Raw genomic sequence first — 5634 nt, forward strand, 5'->3', positions numbered from 1 at the left:
AACTAGTGATGATGGATGATATACCGGAAATTAACTTTTCAATTTATTTGCCTTTTACTTGCTAAAAATCTAACATGTGTTGATGCCGTCTGTGATTAAAGACTCCTTGTCAGAGTATTTTGCAATTTTGCGATCCTTTAGTTGATAGCTGCATGGTGGACAAGTTTCAGTTTTGAGACAAGTTACTGCCAGAAATATTTACCTCTCTAAATATTTCACTTGGTGGGAAATGCTAACAGAGGATGCCTTGCACACAACTATGAATGTCAAGTGTTTCCTTCATATTGGGAATGCATAATAAGCATGAATCCCTTACATGAAAGGAGTCCAAATTTTAGAGAACTGAATTTATTCTTATTCATTAATTTACAAATAATTATATGAGTTTGTCAATGATTATTTCCGTTAAAATCTTCCAGCCTTGCTGGAGACCGATGTATGCAGAAATGTTCTGAGAAAGAAGTGCAGGAGTTCATTCATTGTGGAAGATTTACTACCAGTCTAAGATGCAAAGGAGCCAACATCAGGCCGTTACTATTACATTTTTAGAAATACTACCCACGCAGTAAGATTTTCTGACCTTGCAGGCTAATAAAATGTTTTAATGTATCGGAATCAGCAGAGCATGGGGGCGGAGAAGTCGCTGAGCTAATTAGTCATCCCTCTCCCAAGAGCTGTGCATGACTTACTGGAGTGTGTTCAGCATTACATGTAAATCAACATTGTGCAGCAAGGAAGCATCATCTCCGACTTCTTTTCGTAACTCTGGCACCCTGACTTTTCAATAAAATTCTCCAAGTTTATGACTCTTGGAGCTTGTAAAAAGGGCATGCAGCAGGAAGGAGGATTGATGACAGACATAAGCGTGAGGTGTCTATACAACAATGACTTTGAGAATCAGAATGGACTCCTCAGTAATGACCGGTGCATCAGTTCTCATACTGACATGAATAACAGTGAATAAGTCATATTTCTTAGCATTGACCTAAATCTATTTTGTTGAATTTTTGCTTCTCTTCTGTCGTTTAGTTATATAGGATTTGCACATCTTTGAATAGGAAATCTGCAATCTTGGCTGTAGCCATGCGCAGGATGGGTCACAAGCAGGTACATTTGTGGATGGTAGCAGACAGAAACCTTACAATTTTTCTTGAAAAGTCTTCCTGTGAGCAGAAAATGAGCAAAACATCATAACAAAAGTTGTTGAATTCTCTGTGCAATCATATTTCAGCTTTTTTTTTAACTTTAACTCTTATGTTTCATATTCTATTTCACAAGCTTTTCCATGGTGGACCGGTGAATAAGTGTATATGGCAGGCCAGGAATGAACTACGGTGTCATTCTAATTTTATGGATGAAAGATGATGAATATACAGTAACTAAAGGTTAAGTGTTACAGATTTGTGTCAAAACCAAATATAATAATACTAAATTCATAGGCTTCACCAGTCCTTAAAAGCTGAGAATAAAAAGGGACACAGACAATTGAAATTGGGATAGCTGGAAAAAAATTCTGCACCATCAATGCCTTCTTTCTCTCCACTCTTTCTGCCTGTTAACTAAGGAGATCCTCCCCTGCCTGCAAAATTCAATTACTTTCTTCTCTTTTTCCTAAAACCATTTTATCTATTCCTCCTCTTCAACTTTGAACATCTGAAAAGAATAAACAACCTGGGCCAAGCGTGGTGGCCTAGCAGCTAAAGTCCTCGCCTTGAATGTACCAGGGATCCCACATGAGCACCGGTTCTAATCCCAGCAGCTCCACTTTCCATCCAGCTCCCTGCCTGTGGCCTGGGAAAGCAGTCGAGGACGGCCCAAAGCATTGGGACCCTGCACCTATGTGAGAGCCCTGGAGGAAGTTCCTGGCTCCTGGCTCCGGATTGGCACAACAGGGGCTGTTGCGGCCACTTGAGGAGTGAATCATCAGACAGAAGATCTTCCTCTCTGTTTCTTCTCCTCTCTGTATATCTGACTTTGCAATAAAAATAAATCTTAAAAAAAAAGAATAAATAACCTTTACTTTTACAAGGACAGTTCCCCTTGTAAACATTAACATCTTGGCTCATGCCTCTCACCACACTGAAACAGCTCTCTTGATATTACGGCCATTTGTCCGTCACTCCAATATTTTGTTCTAATTCCCTATCCCTCCTGAGCGCTGCAACATGTAGAACTCTTGAAACCTTGCTTATTTAAACTGTGTCCTCTCCGTATTCAGAGAACACAGTAAGCTCTGGGAGGAAAGCATATCAGTGTTTTGTTTTGTTTTGCTTTTCCCTAGTCTTTTCTGCTGTTATGTCTTTAAATGAGACCTTGCTTCACTTTTTTTTTGGCACTTCACTTTTTTCACTTTTGTTAATCACATATGTTTTTTACAGCTTCAGATATCTTAAATGAATCCTTATAAACTCCTTTCCTCAGCTTTTTGTTTGTCCTTCCTGCAATTAAATCCTGTTTTCAATGACTTGTTAAATATACTTATAGGAACTCTGTTCAACAAAAGCTAAATGTAGGCACTGACATCTGTCACCCCCATGGGGAACCAGACTTGAATTTCTGACTTTGGATCAGCCCCATGTTGGGCATCATAGGATTGAAACTGTCTACCTGTCATTTTTCATCATAATAAGTAAACAATAAGTAAAATATATTTAAATCAGAACTAAGGAATGTTTCAACTATATATCACAGTACCCAGTGATTCAAGAAGGTAGAAAGCATTAACTAAACAAAAATATGAAAAGACACATGATATAATTTTTTTCCTTCAGTCTAGGCAGTCATTATTTTACTTTGCTGTCTTTCCTATTGTCATTCTTCTGATTCTTTTTCTGCTGTGTTTCTATAATTGTTTTCCTATTTCATTCCTGCCATTCAGAATACTTCTCTATTCTGTGGCTTTTCAACTATTAAAATTATTTATATTGATATAGTATTTTATTACTATCATAAAATTAAGAAAGTTGGTTCACATATAACACCTTTAAAAAAAACGATGTATCTATTTGATTTCATTTGAAAGGCAGATTTACAGAGAGGAGACAGAGATAGAGAGATAGAGAGAGACAGATCTTTCATCCCTGGTTTATCCCCAGATGGTCACAACAGCTGGAGCTGAGCTAATTGGAAGCTAGGAGCTTCTTCGGTGTCGCTTAGGTACCTACCTGTGCCTAAGGACTTGAGTCATTCTGTACTGCTCTTCCGGTCCATAAGCAGAGAGCGGCTGGGAAATGGAACAACCAGGACACGAACCGGTGCCCATATGGAATGCCAGCGCTTGTAGGTGGGTGATTAGCATTTTAGGTCATCATGCCAGCCCCTACATGTGACCGAAGCCTGACCCCAAGCGTTTAGCCTAGCTAGCTTTTGCTGCCGTTATCTCCTTCACCTTCTCTTCCTTTTCTTCTTATTACTGTTTCGAACACTGTCAAGACTAGTTACATAATTCATGAAGGTCATTGCAAAAGAAAAATACAGGACCTGTTTTTCAGCACCAGGTAAAAACGATAAATTTGTATTACTTTTAAAATTCTTAATTGCATTTCCAACAATGTCAGTTTCTGTTGTACAGTGAGTGGTGGCAGTCAAAGTCAAACTGTTCACTGAAAGATTGTGAAATAGGCATGACAGGTTTTGTTCAGGCCACTGCATCAGTAGAAATCACCCAATTCCATTAAAGCATATGTCAGAAAGCTTTTTAAAGATTTATTTTTATTATTTTTTATTGGAAAGGCGGATATACAGAGAGGAGAGACAGAGAGGAAGATCTTCTGTCCGATGATTCACTCCCCAAGTGAGCGCAACGGCTGATACTATGCCGATCCGAAGCCAGGAGCCTCTTCCGGGTCTCCCACGCGGGTGCAGGGTCCCAAAGCTTTGGGCCATCCTCGACTGCTTTCCCGGGCCACAGGCAGGGAGCTGGAAGGGAAGTGGGGCCGCCGGGATTAGAACCTGCATCCATATGGGATCCTGGGAGTGCAAGGCAAGGACCTTAACCACTGCACCACCGCGCTGGGCCCCAGAAAGCTTTTTAGATGTGGGATGCACTATAGGATTTTAAGGGACAGTTGATCCATGTGACTTGACCATTTGAGTTTGATAATTGAAGCTTATCTAGAAGGACAAATAACTTTCCATATCTTTTCAATATGAGATAACTTTGTAAATGAATAGCAAGGGATCCATCAAAATTTGTCTTCACTCTCATAAAGGAACTGGAAGATTAGATAGCTGCCCTGTTGGTTGAATACTTGCAAAGAGAAGGCTGTCATGTCCTCTAGAAGACATTTCTTGATGGCCAAAAAGGTACATCTCAAAGGGACTGAAAAAAAAATGCAAAATTTATCATCAAAAATTTTGTGAAGTAAGTGCTCTTAAAAAAGAGAGAGGGACTGCGCTCAGGATTTGGCTAGTCCTTTTGGAAGCTATTTACTCGGGATTATCCAGGAAAACAGAAATAACAGGAGACATATATTATTCAGTAATGTGTTTGTGAATACACATATAGCTGCTGAGAAATTTTGTGATCTGAAATTGGCAAACTGGAGACACGTAGAGGCTGATGATATCAATTCCACATGAGTTCAAAATCCTGGAAACCAGAAAAGCCAAAAGTTTAAGTTCTACTATGAAAGCCATTGGACTCGATGTGATGTTTCAGTTTGAGTTTGTAGGCAGGATAAGGTTAATACAGTAGTTCAAAGTAGTTACTATTATTTGTTGGAGGGTCAGTCTCTTTCTGTTCAGATCTTCAACTCCTTAGATGAGGCTCACCCTCATGGAGGAGGGAAGTATGTCTACTCTGACACTGATCTACCAATTCAAGTGTTTAATCTCATTCATAATATGCCACAGATACTCAGAGAGTCATATTTGACCATATAACGACAACTCCTAGCCCAATTAAATTGATAAATAATACTAACCATTACAATTTTGATGAGCTTTTTAATTCAGGCACTTTAAGTAAGCTGGAATATTTTTAAAAACATGTTCCAGGGCCAGAAGACCAATAGCATCTTGACAAATCTCTTGGTGTATTGTGTTAGTGGATCCATTTATGCCAAGAATTTTGCATTTCTTAGCATATTAGTACACATTCACTCTTGTAAGAATTTAATGATGTTTAATAGTATGATCATATAAGGTATACTGTACTATTACTATGTCATATATTATTATGCAATTTTTCTTATAAGTTCTTAATGGGACTTAATTAGTAAAGATTTTAAGCCAATTTAGAATTATAAAAAGTTTTAAGTAGGTATTTATGATAAAAATAATATGATAAAAATAATGATATTGATTTCTGTACCATGCAGAAATTGTGAACTTCAAAACCGTATTAAATTCCATATTTTGAATGACTATAGTCAGCTCATATTGTTATTACATTCAAATTTATGTCTCATAATGTCTGTTACTCATGTTTGCCATACATATGATATTAGATATTTCAAAAATATAGGTGCAATGAACTCAGCAATGCAGGCTTGTAGTTTCATAAAATGTTCTTCTGGCAAAATAAATTGAGACAGTTTTATGTCATTTACAGTTTTCCCTTTAATGATCAATGTTCTTCAATTTACTGTTATTGCATATCTGGATCTTGTTGTAGAATTTTATTGCTATAAT

The sequence above is a fragment of the Ochotona curzoniae genome, unplaced genomic scaffold, assembly GCF_017591425.1.
Source record: "Ochotona curzoniae isolate NIBS_2020 unplaced genomic scaffold, NIBS_Ocur_1.0 patch153, whole genome shotgun sequence".
Classification (NCBI taxonomy): Eukaryota; Metazoa; Chordata; class Mammalia; order Lagomorpha; family Ochotonidae; genus Ochotona; species Ochotona curzoniae.